This window comes from Carlito syrichta, unplaced genomic scaffold (assembly GCF_000164805.1).
Source record: "Carlito syrichta isolate Samal-C Ts95f unplaced genomic scaffold, Tarsius_syrichta-2.0.1 Scaffold304294, whole genome shotgun sequence".
NCBI classification, from domain to species: Eukaryota; Metazoa; Chordata; class Mammalia; order Primates; family Tarsiidae; genus Carlito; species Carlito syrichta.
The window spans coordinates 2,485,040-2,501,990 of record NW_007248390.1 but is presented as its reverse complement, the minus strand read 5'-3'; positions in this window follow the sequence as shown (position 1 = coordinate 2,501,990).

Here is a 16,951-nt window from a genome sequence, read left to right as displayed (position 1 = left end):
CCTGTAATCCCAGCACTTTGAGAAACCAAGGCGAGTGCATTGCCTGAGCCTGTGGATTCGAGACCAGTCCAGAAAACATGGCAAGACCTTGTCTCTACAATAAATAAAAAATTAGCTGGGCATGGATAATGTGTGCCTGTAGTTCCAGCTATTAGGAAGGCTGAGGCGGAAGGATCACTGGAGTCCAGCAGGTTGATGCTGGGGTGGCCGTGAGTGTGTCACTGCATTCCAGCCTGGGCAATGGAATGAGACTCCAACTCAAAAGAAAAAAAAAAAGAAAAAAAAGAAAAGTGAATAGGGCATGTTTTCTGCTGACCATACAACTAGTATAAAAACCAATTATGAAATGAAAATAGAATCAGAATAAGACAATGATCAAATTCTATATAGAAGTACTAAAATAATTTTCTAAATAATGCACAATTCCAAGTAGAAGACATAGTGGATATTTAAAATACTTAGAAAGAACAATAATACAATTTATGTCTAAACTCGTGGAACAAATAAACTAGAAATTATAGAAAAAAATAGGTGGTTTATTTTGCCCATGCCAACTCTGGCATATCACTCTTTCTTTTCTACTTTCTTCCTCTAATAAGCTTTGTTTGAAAACTTTCAAAAAGTCTTAATGCTTACACTACAAAAGTAAAACAGGCTAACTTCAATAACCTAAAAATCAGACAAATAACTACAGAATACATCCAAAGAAAAATGGGCACAAAGGTGGAAATAATAGTCACTGGAGACACCAATAAAGGGAGAGGTGGGGAGGGAGTTTTGGGTTCAGAAATTACCTACTGGGCACAATGTTCACAATCTTGAGACTGGGACACCTGAGACTCAAGACCCACCACTACAAAATACGTTCATGTAACAAAAATGCACATGTACCCCATGAATCTAAAATGAAAATAGAAAAAAAAATTTTAAAGAGAAAAGAAATTAACAATATATTAAAAAGTAAAGTCACAACCAAAATAATTCATAAAGCCAGCAATGAATGCATTAAAATGACTAATAAAATCGACAAATCTCTGCTGATAGTGATCAAGAAAATATGGTAAAACCACAAATGAGTAAGCATTAGTTTTGAAAGAAGAACCATAAGAGTTATAGCAGAGATTAAAAATTAATACGAGAACATTATGAGCAACTTTATTCCAGTGTGTTTGAAAACTTACATGTAATTGAAAAAATACATATAAATTACCAAATATGCTCCTATTATAAATAGAATGACTAAATATTATTAAAACCATTAAAATAGTGCAATGGTTAAGAATCCTGCCAAAAATAAAAGATCATATCTAGATAGTTTTTCAAGAAAATATTTTTGTCTTAAGATTTCCCAAGAACTGACCTTGTACCAAGGATTTGAGTGAAAAAGCTTCTTTGTTTCTAAATAAACTATATTTTCCAGCCTAAAAAAAAAAGTAAAAGAGAAAGCTTCTTTGGAAAGTGATCCTAAGAATCACTTATGGGGGTAGAAAAATGGAGGTAAGAAAGAGAAGGAATCTAATTTTTTAAAAAAATTTGATGAGGTTTTTCCCTATGTACACCTGAGCTGGATGCTAGGAGGAACTTCTGAGTGATTATGTAGTCAATGTCTCCCTATTTTCCCACCTAGGAGAAAGGCACCTGGGATGTAGATACCATGATACTCATCATTTTTTTTTTTTTTTGGGTTGAGGAGTGGCATTTTCTCACCAGAATTGCTACCCTTTCTTAGAAATAGGTCCACTGGCCTCCCACAGCCAGAGAAAGCCTTAGGCAGAGTCACTCATGTTTGGTATAAAAAATCATCTGTGTATCTGGGCCAGTCAATGCTGAGGGCATAGCATTGCTGCCATCTGCTATAACTAACAGACACTTAAGGAACAGATAATTCCCGTCCCTTCAACTTATCCATACTACTGAAAAGAAGGAAAATTTCTGGCAAATACATTCTCAAACGAAAGGCAAAACATCCCTGCTAAAATGTTAATGAATCACAGTCAGCATTTTATCAAGTTGGGTTTATCAGAGAAAGGCATGCTTGATTTAATGGTAAACAGTTGAATATGGTATTTTACTGCATAAACAGATTAAAAAGGAAATAGCCATAAGAACATCTCTATAGATAAATGTAATACCCAAATAAATAAGAAACAGAATGAAACTTCCTTAATCTTGCAAAAGAGAGGCAACAAAGGCAACACAAACTAGAGAAAATGTTTCATCTCATGGATAAATATTTTAAGGTATTTTATAAAAAATCAAAACTAAGACAATGATACTCGTGATCATCATTTGCAGTCAACATCATGCTAGTCATCTGAGACCAGCAGAGTAAGATAAGAAAGGAGAAATTGAAAGGTATAAGAATTGGAAAGATATAAACAAAACAAATTATTTTCAGATGATATGGTTGTTTACATAGAAAACCAAAAGGCATTTACAGACAAATGATTGGTAATAATATGAGAGTGCATCAATGTGTTTGTGAGCTGTGAGATCAATATACACAATCAATTGCATTTCTATGCAGCAGCATAATTCAGAAAATATAATTAAGGAAAATATTTCCCTTTACAATACCATTCAAAAATATAAGGTGCCTTAGAATAAAAATAACAAAAGACGTGCAAGATCCCTAGAGAAAACTGTAAAAGAAGTTCCAAATAAGAGATGTATAATGTCTATTGACAGTCACTATAAAATGTGACCATCCTCTTTGCATTGATCTATGTATCAATGCTGCTACAATAAAAACTCCAATAGAATTTTAGTTTAATTGACAAACTGATTCCAAAATTGTGGAGAAAAGCCAATGACAAAAATAGCAAGACTTTCCTGAAGAACAAGTTGAGAAAATTATACCATCCAGTTATCAAGACATAGCATACAATTAAACTAAATAGGCCAGTGGAGTATTGGATTAAAGAAGAAATTCTTTAATAAATAGCGTGGAGAAAATCACTCTTTCATATAAAATGCATACATATATAATAAACTGGATGAAATGATGACATATATGCATTAAAATAATATATTATAAATGATTACATATTTTATATAATACTATCTGATTTATCACACATTATACAAAAAACAATTCTAGGTGGAATAAATACTTAAAACAAAAAGGGTAAATTTAAATTATTCAGAAGAAATTCTTTATGAGAAAAGGTATTGAAAATTGTACGAAACACAAACCAAAGAGTACAAATACAAGAGAAACAATTGATGAATTTTATTACATTAAATTGAAATGCCCATTCATTAAGAAGCACTATATTAATCAACCTGGACTACCATACCAAGATAACACAGACTTAAGTAACAGATTTTATTTTCCCACAGTTCTGGAGGCTAGAAGTACAAAACTAAGGGTGTTGGCAGGGTTAGTTTCTGGTGAGGACTCTCTCCTCAGCTTACAGATACCTCCTCCTTTTTGTTGTGTCCTCACATGGTCTTTTCTTTGTGACTGCACATAGAAAAAGAATGAGTGCTGATAATTCTTTCTTTGATTATAAGGACACTGGTTCTACCAGATTAGGATTCCATCTTTAGGACTTCATTTAATGGTCCCATCTCCAAATATAGTTACATTGTAGTTCAGGGCTTCAGTATATGAATTGCGGGGGAGGAGTAATTCAGTCCATAGCAGACATGTAGAGATATTAATTTGAAAAAATGAACTGAAGGCACAAAGTAGACAAAGATTTTTATAACATATATAATTGACAAAGAAATTAAATTTAGAACATATAAACAACTTATAAATCAGTAAGGAAACAAATAAGATGAAGAAATTAGGCAAGTGACTTGTAAAGCCTTTCACACAAGAAGTACAAATGGGCAATTAACTTATTAAAAGATGTCCAACTCCATTAGAACCCAGAGAAATGTAAATTCAACCAGAAGGAGAGAGTTTACACCCATATGATTCATAAAGATTAAAAAGCTTGACAGCACCAAGTATTGGCAAAGATACAGAGCAGCAACAAGAGTACTTTGGTACACAACTGGGCATCATATAGTAAAGTTGAAATTGCAGACATATTTTCTGAGGATCACAAAATATGTGGCCAAATATTTGGAACAGATTTTTTTAAATGACTCAAATGTTCATCAATTGAAAGGAAAAAAATTATGGCATAATTTTACAGTGGGCAATATACAGCAATGAAAAACAGAGTTGCATCTATTTATATCAACCTAGATGAACTGCAAACATGTCCTGTCGAGACTACAAAATGAATCACATAAAATTATATAGAGCAAAATGTTATTTATAAAAGGTTCAGACACCAAAGTAGACATTGGTTTAATGTTCAGCATTTGTGTGTATGTGTATCTCTGTGTGAGTGTGTGATAAAACTATAAAGACATGTAAGGCAAAATCACAATGTGATACCACCTAACTCCAGTTAGGATGACCATCTTCAATAACTCAAAAAACAACAAATGCTGGAGAAGATGCGGGGAAAAGGGATCACTTCTACACTGTCGTTGGGAGGTTGAACTAGTGCAACCTGTGTGGAAAACAGCATGGCAATTCCTAAAAGATCTAAAAATTGACCTTCCATACTACTCTGCAATCCTCCTTCTGGGAATATACCTGGAGGAACTCAAATCACTCTATAAAAAAGATACTGGCACACACATGTTTATTGCAGCATTGCTCACAAAAGCAAAAACATGGAACCAATCATGCTACCCATTGAAAGAGTACTGGATTTTAAAAATGTGGTACATATACACGATCAAATATTATATGACCATAAAGAAGGATAAAATTATGAACTTCTCAACAACTTGAATGAACTTAGAGTCTATAATACTGAATGATCTATCACAGAAACAAAAAACTGAGTACCACATGTTCTCACTCATAAGCGGACCTTGAACAATTATCATAATACTATAAGAAAGGGAGTGGCAGTAATGGGAAACTGCCAGGGGAGGGAAGAGGAGCACACCTCAGCAACAAGGGTACCTGCATAATGACCATTTTTATACCTAACCCTGAATTGTACCCCAAACTTTAAAAAAAACTGTAAAGACAGATCTTAGCTTCTAACTATCTCTCTACTCAAAGGAATCAGTGACCCTTGAAGACTGGGTTACATAAAGTACAAAATGAATCTGTAACATTGTGTGTGTGTGTGTGTGTGTGTGTGTATGTGTGTACACATGCATGTGTCAGAAGATAAGAAAATCCATTAAAAACAATAATTTGCTTGAAGTTACACTAGACAAATATAGAACAACCTGAGTACATTAGGTTTCTATTCTTGTGTAACACATTGCTACAGACTTAAACATTTAAAACAGTATCTATTAGTTTTATGAGGCTGATGTCCAGACTCTAATGGGATCAAGCTTAGGGTCTCACATTCACATACTGTCCAGTCTGCATTTTCATCTGAATGATCTACATATGATTCTATTTCCAAGATCATACTGGTTGTGGGGGTACCCAGTCTCAAACAACTGCAAGACACTGAGGTCTCTGTCTTCTTGCCAGCTGTTGGTGGGGAATTCTCTAAGTTCCTAGAAACCACCACATTTCTGGTAATGAGACCTTTATTTTTGAAGCTGCAAAGGAAAATGTCTCACATTAAATCTGTCTCACAGTTTGAATCTTTATCAGAAGGAATATCCCCAACAGTGGGACAAATCTGCATCACATGGTTCTTGTTATGGTGCACTGAGAAGGACACAATATCACTTGTACTGGACTCTTGCCAATACTGAGTGAATTAATACTGAATAGTCTTCAGATAAACTGTAACTGAGAGTGTTTCCACAATATAACTAGACTAGTACTTCAAATATGTTGCACATATTAAAGACAAAGAGAATGTGAGGAATAGGTTTATATTCAAGAAGACTAAGAAACAAAGACAGCTAAATGCAATGTGAATCTACATTAGATCCTAGATTAAAGGGATAACGGAGTAATAAAAGGAAATTTGGGGGACAATTAATAAAATGTGAATATGGACTTTGAATTAGATAGCAATGGTATCTAATCACTAATGGTAAATTTTTATAGTTGTACTGTGATTTTGTAAGAGAATATCCTTGTACTTAGGAATAAACACTAAAGTATTCAGGAATAAAAGATCATGATTCTGGAACTTAATTTCAAATGGTATAGAAAGAAAAAATAATATACACATATATACACATTAGGATAGAGTAGTTGAAATGATATATGTATCCTTTAGAATCTTCTTGCCACTTTCAGTAAAGTTTAAATTTCATCAAAATCACAACTTATAAACTAAAACAAAAAATAAAAGCAACATGAAAAAATGCAAGGCAATAGTTAACTTTGGAAGGGGAAGTCATTTGGTTTCAAATGAATAGGGAATAAAAGAGATTTGGTATTGACCTAAGCTTGGTAATGTTTTTGCCACAAACCTGGATGCTAGCTATATGTGCTTAAATTGTTTTCTTTTTTTGTTTGCTTTATTTACAAATTGTTAATATTTTGTGTGAATCAAATACTTCATAATTTAAAGTATAACAAAGAGAAAGGAGATAATAAGGAAGAAAGAAAAAAATAAGGTGGGAAGAAAAGAAAGAAGGAAGAAAGGAAGGGAGGGAGGAAAGAAAAAGACCGGTAGGCAAATCTTTTTGGTCTCTCTCAAAAGTCACTTGGGTTGTTTTTATTTAAACATTACAGTGGTGTTTCCTAAAATATAGTCCTCCGACCTCATGTTAATTAATTTTACATGTCAACTTGACTGGCCTGTGGGATATGCAGACATTGGGTTCAACATTATTTTGGGTGTGTCTGTAAGGCTTTCTCTGGATGAGATTTAACACTTGAATCAGTAAACTGAGTAAAGCAGCTTGTTCTTCCTAATGTGAGTGGGCTTCATCCAATCAGTTAAAGGCATGAATAAGACAAAAAGGCTGATCTTCCTTCAAGGAAGAGGAAACTTCTTCTGCTTGACTGCCTTCAAGTTGAGACATCCTTTTTTTCCTGCCTTTGAACTTGAACTGATATTCTGGCTCTTCCTGGGTCTCAAATCAGCCATTTTTCAGACCTGAACTACACTCTTGGCTCTGCTGGTTCTCAGGCCTTTGAAATTGGAACTGGATCTATATCATCAACTCTCCTGGAAACTGTCAGTCTCCATAAACCATAGAGATAAGGTGACATCAATTCCTTGTATTTCCTATACTAAATCTTTCTCCATCTCTCTCCCATCTCTTAGAATTTACTGGAGCATGCATTTGACCTAATCCTATGTCCCATGTTAAGTATCTGTTCAGATAAGATGGCTTTGCAATCTGTGGATCATCTATCTTATTTGTTAGGGATGAAGCATGCATACATATTTGCATGGGTCTCTACTAACCAAGATACTAGCTTTCTCCTTGCCAGATATTAGTTGATGCACTAAAAATGGGACTTTGTGATCCAAGTCCTACTTCCTAGTGTGTTGCTTCTTCTAAATAGAATTCCTTCTGTATTAACTCACTTGCTATTCCATAGTCCCAGCACTCTTGGAGGAAAAACAAACAAACAAACAAACACACACACAAACAAATGATCCGTGGTGCTGAATTCAGTGGATAATATTTAGTACTTTCTTATCTTTCTTGAGCTCTCTGCGGCATTTGACAGTTTTGCTTCTTCTTTCATTTTTTGGATACTTCTCCTTTTGCTTTTGTGACACTGAACTGCCTACGCTTTCTCCTTTTGTTCTGGCCACTCAGTTTTTGCCTCCTGCGCAATCCATCATCCTCTACCTGATTGACCCATGTCGGAGCATCATAGTTTCTAAGCTAAAGCCTTGTCTTTTCTCACTCTTGCTTCTGTTTCTTAGCTATCTGAGTTATACATATGGCTTTGAAAAGTACCTAGAGGTCAAACATCTCTACCTCTGCCTTGAGTTTTCACCTGAGTTCCAGATAGATGCATGCAAAAGTCCTCTTGACATCTTCATTGGTTATATCAAAGACATTTCAAACTCACCATGTCAAAAGACAAAATCATGATCTAACCTTTCCCCTTGTTCCAATACAAAAGTTATGTCTCCGCCTTTGTTCCCTGTTTTGGTAGATGGCATTAACATTGATTGATTTGCACAAAATAAAACCTGAGAGTCATCCTTTACAACTCTCTCTTACCTACTGCCATCAATAAATCAACCAATATTACAGATTTTATCTCCAACATATCTCTCTATTCCACCACTTTTCCCCAAGTCCACACTTTTTCTTCAACAGAAGTTATCTTCTACCTTGACTATTGCAAACGACTCTCAATTTGTCTCCCAACCTCTAATCTTGCTGCTTCTAAGAAATTCATCACACCTCAGGTATTTATTTTCCAAATGCAAGTAAGACCAGTTTTTACTTTCCTTTTCCTTACATGCACACAAGCTAAATTAAGAGCCATACGGTTTTCCAATGTTTTTAGTATTAAAAAATAAAATCTTTATTATGGTATAAATAACTATGAGTGCTATGATCTTCAGTGATTTTGTGCCATTACCCTAGAACTCATCTTTTCTTAAAAATTCCTAGCTCTGGTCGGGTACAGTGGCTCTCACTTATAATCCCAGCACTTTGGGAGGCCGAGGTGAGAGGAATGCCTGAGCCCACGGATTCGAGACCAGCCTGGGCAACTTGATGAGACCACATCTCTACAATATATAAAAAAATTTCTCAGACATGGTGGCGTGTTCCTGTAGTTCCAGCTACTTGGAAGGCTGAGGTGGAAGGATCACCTGAGCCCAGCAGGTAGAGGTTGCAGTGGCCATGAGCATGCTACTGTACTCCAGCCTAAGCAACAGTGTGAGACTCCAGCTAATAAATAAATAAATAAATAAATAAATAAATAAATAAATAAATAAATTCCTAGCTCATTCCCACCTCAGAGTCTTCTCACTTGCTGTTTCCTCGCCTGGAATACTTTTTCTTCATATAATTGTACTGTTTACCCTTCATAATATTCATATCTTTATCCAAACATCCCAAAGAAGACTTCCCTGACTATATTAACTAAAATTACTTTCACTCCATCACTCTCAATTTCCTTTTCTGCTTACATTTTCTTCATAGCATTTATTGCAACCACAAATTAAATGATATGTTTGGTTATTTAATTCTTTTTCTTGCAGCTTCCACAAACCCCCAGATAATATCAGTTTCTACTATTATACATTTACAATGCAGTGGAACACCTTTAATAGTAATTGGAACCCTTGAAATGTTTACGTGTATTCACAATAATCAGATAATTGTTCGCTTCATCAAGAATGTATATGTATTCTATGAGAAAAAAGACAGTGTTTTTTCAAAAAGATATTTATCTTTCCATAAAAATATTTATTAAAGACTTCCTATGTCATTTATAGCTGCATAATAAGTCCTTAATAAATAGTACTTGAATGAATTCATTCAACTATGAATACATGAACATCATCCAGATGCTTCTTGCCTTGGTCTCCTCTTGACCTCAATTTCAGAGGCAACCTTGATCTCCCTTTCTCTGTCACTCTTATACACGTGATAGAGTAAGACTTAAATGTAATGATCAATGAGTATCTGAAAATTTAATGATTTTGGTAATTGGAATTTATGAAAAATATACCAAGAAGCCTAATTCACAGTAAACACACCAAGGAAAAATACATAAAAGTAATCAATTTTTAGCAAAAAAAAAGTAATCAATTTTTAGCAAAGAAAAAATATCATCTTTAGTAATTTCTGCTAGCGTATTGTCAGATATACCATACTCAACACTTTTGAAACAGACCTTTGAAGTCTTTGGAGAGTCAAAACCGTTTACTGCTGGACTCAGGGCAGGATTTTGACAGCAGATAGGTACAGTGTGGCAGTGCATGAGGTAGACAGCTGGGAATACACAGCTGAGAATGTTCATTTCAAAAGATAATGCACAGTGCCTAGCCATTAGTGCTGTCTTCAGGCATGGCTAAGGTGCTTGTTGCCATCAATGTGTCAAGGTGAGGAGGGCACAGAATCTCAGGTAGAGGCAGTGGCAGGTAGTATCTGGAAAGTGAGTCTATGGCAGATGGAGTCCCAGAAACCAGGGTTAGATCTGCAGACTTTTTTTTTTTTTTTTTGAGTTGGAGTTTCACTCTGTTGCCCAGACTGGAGTGCAGTGGCCGCTCCCGGCCATCGCAGCCTCGAGTTGCTGGACTCCGGTGATCCTTCCACCTCAGCCCTCCAAGTAGCTGGAATCACAGGCATGTGCTACCATGCCCGGCTGATTTTTTGATTTATTGTAGAGATGAGGTCTCGTCAAGTTGCCCAGGCGGGTCTCGAACCGGCGGGCTCAGGCAATCCACTCACCGCAGCCTCCCAAAGGCGTGGGATTACAGGCTGAGCCACCGAGTCCGGCTCTAGATCTGCAGGCTTTTGACTAGGGAACTGGATAGAGCAATCTGGTTGTGTGATCAGCTTTAGTGCACAGATAAGATATCTAGTTAGAACCAAGACTAAGGAAAGAGCTTAACCTGATACATAGTATCCAGAGAACTCATTCATGTTTGAGTACTCAGGCCCTCTCTATCAACAGAATGGAGCAAAAAGAAGAGACAGAGAAGGTATTTTCATGCATTATCTCTTTTAATCCTCAGAGTAGTCCTTCAAGATAGGTATGCATACAGTAGAGAAGTAGCATGTTGACCTCACCTGGAAACTAACCTTACCAATAAGAAATCTTTCCAGATGTTTTAATCACCGCTTCTCTCCTCTTTCCTTAAAATCACTGGGATGAGTAAATTCAGAAAGATGCAAAATTATTTCAGATGCTCATTTTATAGAAGAGAAAATTGAGGTTCAAATGGATAAGCTATTTTGTAAAGGTGAGGTAGTATGGTAAGCAGAATAATTGTCCCCACCTCCACAAATAAACAACGTCACTTCTGAATTCCTGAAACCTGTGACTATCTTGTGTTACATAGCAAAGATGAGTTGATGTAGGAGATGAAATTAAGATTGCTGCATCAGCTACCTATAATATAAATAGGTTATCCTAGAATACCCGGGTGAACCCAATGTGATCACAAGTGTACTTAAATGAGGAAAAGGGAGGCAGAAGAGTCAGTGTCAGGGTGATACATTGTGAAAATGTTTCCATTGGACACCTCTGCCTTTGAGGATGAAAGAGGGGGCTGTTAATGAAGATGTGTGGACAGCCCACAGTGACTGGAAAAAGCAGGAAAACAGATTCTCCCTTAGAGTTTCCAAAAAGCAACACAGTCCTATGCATACCTTGATTCAGTCTAGTGAACTCATTTTGGAAATTCTGACCTCCAGAACTGTAAGATAATAAGTCTGTATTGTCTTAAGAACAGTCCTTCAAGATGGGTATGCATGCAAGCTGCTAAGTTTGTGGTAATTAGCTACAGCAGTCATAGGAAACTCACATAGGCAATAAATTGCAGAAGGCAGGCTTCTGACTCCAAAGCCCATATCATTTCCCTCTTACATGCCATTTCACTTACTTACTATCATGCTGCAAGATGAAAGAGTAGATGCAACTTAAGTCAAGGACAAAAGAGTCCAGTGTTCAGACTTGTAAAGAGCCAGACCTATAAGAAGAGACATCAGATACTCCACAGATTAGGTGAGGCTATTGCTTCTTAATTTTACTATATTGCATTCTAGATGGAATCTAAGTCAGTGGTTCCTAACTTTGAGAGGAATATTGAAATTATATAAGAGTTTTACAAAATTTCTGATTCCCAGGCCACATCTCCCCTTAAATCCTCATGATCTCAGAATTAAGTATATCAGTGATTAGTCCAGGTGCATGGCTCCTGCCTGTAATCCCAGTGCTTTGGGAGGCCAAGGGAGAAGGATCACTTGAGGTCAGGAGTTCAAGACCAGCCTAGGCAACAAAATGAGACTCTGTCTATATAATTAAAAAAAAAAAAAAGAATATTAGCAATTAGCTACACTATGAAGCAACATAATTTGTCTTCAGTAACATCCTTTTCTCCTTGCTGATCCCCCATATTTACTCCTGTGTTTTAGTCACACACTTACCTTGATGCTGACTTTCCCTATTTAAACCTGCTTTTATATCTTTCCTATTAGAACTCAAAACCCATAAATAATAGAAGAGGAATACTGATAAGCATGACTGCATACATATAATAACAAAAAATGTTAAGTGAAAACCTTTACTGATGTTATGCTTACCCCCTCCCCTGAAAGTTTCCCGCTACTGATAGGCCCTTTCTTATAAATTACTATAAGCGTTCAGGGTCCTCTTATGAGTGAGAGCATATGGTACTCTGTTCTTTGTTTCTGTGATAGATCACTGAGTATTATAGACTCTAAATCCATTCAAGTTGCTGCAAAGTTCATAATTTTGTCTTTCTTTATGACTGCATAATATTCCATCATGTATACATACCACATTTTCTTTAACCAGTCCACTTTTGATAGCATGGTCAGTTCCATAAGTTTCAATTAGAAATATTAGAATAAACATATGAATATTTTGTTATAATTATTTTCTATTTCCATGTACTTAAAAGGCTCAGAAAACATAATAAAATCATTGACAAGGAGTATTTCTAGAACCCACACTATAGTCTCAAAATAACAATCTTTATTTAAAGCAAACAAGGTTCCTAGATTTTAGGTTCAGGACAAAAATTTTTCATGATAAGCCTGGATGACACCAGAAAGTAAGGAAACTATCGACGACTTTTGAGGTTGTCAAAATAACTCAGAAGCCAAGTTGAAGAGGAACAACTTGAACAACAAAAATAATAATGACTAAAATAATGTATAAAATACAATACTGTCATAATTAAATCAATGAGTTTGCAATGATACTTGAAAATATTGATCACTTTGGGAAGAACCTAGGACTTTCATTTCATTATCTGAAAACTAGAAAATAAGAAAAAGAAAGAACGTTTATACTGCTGTGGTAGATTGAATTTCTGGCCTCAATTCTTCTCCATTCCTCTATCTGTCATGCATCTTTGAAATCCTTTCTTCCCTCAATTAAAGGCAGATACAAGTAACTACTTGACTTTGCCTTCAACAAATGATTGACACAGGTGGGAGACGAGGTGAAAGCAATGTGACAGTTTCAAGCAGGTGTTTTCAGAGGACTCACCTGTACTTCTTTCCATTTGCTATTTTTTATGACCATAAGTAAAACACACTCCAGCTATTCTGCTGGGTGAAGGAAGAAAAAGTATTCACAGAGCTTACTGAAACCCAGCATCATGGCAGAACTGCCCACAGCTCGTAGACCTGTGAGAAAAACAGAGATATTGCTGAATGTCCCTGAGATTTTGTGGCTGCTTGCTACAATAGCCGGGGATATATCCGATTCGTTCATTGAAATGGTAAATCAGAGTAATCAAATCATTGATGGGAGAATGTTTTTCTTTGTAAAAGTATTCAAACTACCAAGTGAGAAAATGAATGTTACAATTAGATACTACAATTTTTAATGAAATAACATATCTGGATAATAATCAACAATGGCTGCTAAAACACGATGTGAAAAGCTAATAGGGAAGTTTTTTTTGTTGTTGCTGTTTGTTTGGGTTTTTTTTGAGTTGGAATCTCACTCCATCACCCAGACTGGAGTGCAGTGGTTGCTCCTGGCCACCGCAGCCTCAACCTGCTGGGCTCCAGCGATCCTTCCACCTCAGCCTTCCAAGTAGCTGGAACTACAGGCGTGCACTACCACGCCCAGCTAATCTTTGATTTATTGTAGAGATGAGGTCTCGCCAAGATGCCCAGGTGGATCTCGAACCCTCGGGCTCAGGCAACCCTCACTCAGCCTCCCAAAGTGCGGGAACCCTCATTCAGCCTCCCAAAGTGCGGGATTACAGGCAGAGCCACCAAGCCCGGCTTGGGAAGTTTTTAATGGTTGAATAGGGCTGAAAGACCTGAGATCACTAGTCAGTGTTAACATCAAAAACGTAACTAGAAAAAAAAAAGAGCAAAAGGAAGAAAGAACAAAATTTATGCGCCTCCTAAAAGAAATAAGTATCACTCTTATGAAGAATTCCTGCGAAATAAATTATTCTACCTACATTTGTGTAAACAGTTCGTGAAAATATACCACAAAATCAGAGTATATTAAACACCACCACAGGAATGCAATTCTCAAAATAGAGAATAGAAGGATCTCTATAGAACTAATATGGTGGATTCTTCAGCAAATGGATGGCAAATAAGAAGAGAAAAAAGAGGAGGAAGAAACAAGATGAGAAAAAAAGACTCAAAGAACTCAAGAGCCCATTTTACATCCTGATTTAAATACATTGAATGTAAGGAGGTATAAATAGAGAAAATGGAGCACTTGTTATTTGATGATGCTCAAATACAAAATTTAGGTGCCATGATAATTTGTCGTTTTTAAAAAGTGACTCATCACATATAAATGTTGAACTATTATTCAAGAATTTATGTCAAAATGATGCGGGCAGTAGAAGAAGTAGTGGGGGTATAAATAAAATTAGCCACGAGTTGGTAATTATTTATACTGGGTAATGGGTCTGTGGGGATTCATTTCAATATTATCTCTGTTTTGGCATTTTCACACAAATTGGTTTATGAATAAATATATCAGATATGGTATATACATATAATGGAATATTGTTTGGCAATACAAAATAATGAAGTACTAATACATATTATACCATGAACGAAACTCAAAAGCCCTATGTTATGTGAAAGAAGTCAGACATAAAAGATCACATAGTATGTGATCCCATTTATATAAAATGTCCAATGTAAGCAAATCTATGGAGGCATGTAGTAGATTCCTGTCTCCTTAGGACTAGGGAATTGAGAAGATTGCGAGAATAATGGCTAAAAAGTGGGGTTTCTTTTTGCAGTGATGAAAACTTTCTAATGTTGAGTGTGAAGATGACTGCATAACTCTTTAAATATACTAAAAACCATCTACTTGTACATTTTAACTGGGCACACTGCATTATGTGTTAATTATATATAAATAAAGCTGTTAAACATGCCTCCAAAACAAGTTTTAAAAAATGGTCTTAAACAAAAGAAAAGAATAATCCTGGCATGGTGCATTGATAACTTAGTTGTAATAAATCACTGTGTTCTGCTTTCTGGAGGGATTTTCATTTTAAGCCCAATCTCTCAATTATGAAAGAAAATTATTTGTTATCTGACAACAGAACTTAGACATTATGGGGGATATTTTGTTGATCTGTAGGCTCACCTAAGATGAAATTATACCTTGTAAGTTTAGCAAGAATCAGACTTTAGGATCTATTGATACTCTGAGAAGGGAGTCTCTAATAGTTTGTAGTTGAATAACTCAACATCAAGGCTCTGGTCAAGCAGTGCAGTCCCCATACCGAGGCTTCCAGTTTTGTCCTTGAGTCTAGAAGTCATTGCTGCTTTTCTACCTCTGATCCCTGAACTTGGTCTCTGCTTGCACTCTGACAAATTGTTTTTGTATCTCACCTGTCATCTAGCTTACTTTTATGGTAACAAATGTTGTGGGTTGCTGTCCAAATTACCTGCCTGTATCCTTATAGTCTTAAGGACTGGTACTTCTGGTCCCCCTACCCTACACTAGAGACAGCTCACTGGGCTTATCCTGCCCATCATCACTCCATTCCTGATAAATGATAATTACAATCTTGGGGTAAGGATTGGTTTAGGGGTTACATGCAGTGCTTGTCACACTGAAATGCTACCTAGTAGATTAAACATTGGATATTTATTTGTATATTACCTTGTCTTTATAATTCACAGGTACCTAAGAACTTTTTTTATACCATTTCATGTTGCAGATAAGAGGGTGCCTCAACGCATCTGAGGGAAACAGAATTTTTTTTTTTTTTTTGGCACAGACATTAGTTAGTAAGAAAGGACCTTTAAAGAAAAAAAAGGCTTTCTTTTGAGAACCAAACCCAATGCTTTTAATAAAATTAACATACTCAGTGAGAATACACATGGCTTGAGAACGAGTTTGCTTCCTCAGGAACTGGTGGTGACTCATTGCCTTTAGAGTGTCAGGGAAACTTAGATGGGAAACAGAAATGTGCACAAAGTGGATGTTCTTGAAAATCAGATGATCTTGCTTGAAGTCTGGGAGTAGATGCACATGACAGTGTGTTTCAGGATCTGAGAGTATAGGGCATCTGGGACCTATTTTCTGATTGGAATCAGAGGGGTGGGAGTCATGTGCAAACCCTGTGCCACTGTGACATTGAATGTGGAATAGTCTGCAACAGAGAAGGCCCCAAACAATTCCAGAGTTTCCTGTGGATACACACTAGGTTGAGGAGTCTTCTTCGTGGCTATGAAAACATGAGACAAGGTCAGAGGGATAAACAGTCACTCCTAGTCATGATGGAAAACTCCATGGTAAAAAATGTCATGGACACAGAACCAGAAGCCAGGTAGGAAGTGGAGGTCTCAGGTGATGTTAATTGGGAAATGGTACCCCAGACCCAAGAGTAGATGATTATTTATTTCAGTGGAGCTAAACATGGAAAAATGCTGAACATTATGTTTCAGACACTTATTTTTGAAAATCAGGTGACACCCCAGGGACTAAACAAAAGAGGTAAAATAACTGAAATGATTGAATTTAAGTCAGGAAAGATGGTATAGACCACAAAAAGAATATAATCACATGGTCTGTGCTCAAGTGGACTAGGAGGCTCAAAGTAGAGGTTACATTTAATTGTGAAAAAAAATCAAATTGCAGTTCAAGCACATCTGGGAATGAGTGAGAAACCATCACAGTTATCTTTCAGTTTAAAGATTGAAACTCTGGTAGGAACATTTTTAAATTTCCATTTTGAAAGTACGCATGCAGTTATTTAGTTCTGTAACAAAGTGGGAGTGATACAGCAGATGGAACATTGTCTTCTGAGCACTGTTTATTTTCTCTTCTTTTGTTTTCATTATTTGCTGAACCAGATAACTTCTTGGAAAGCATATT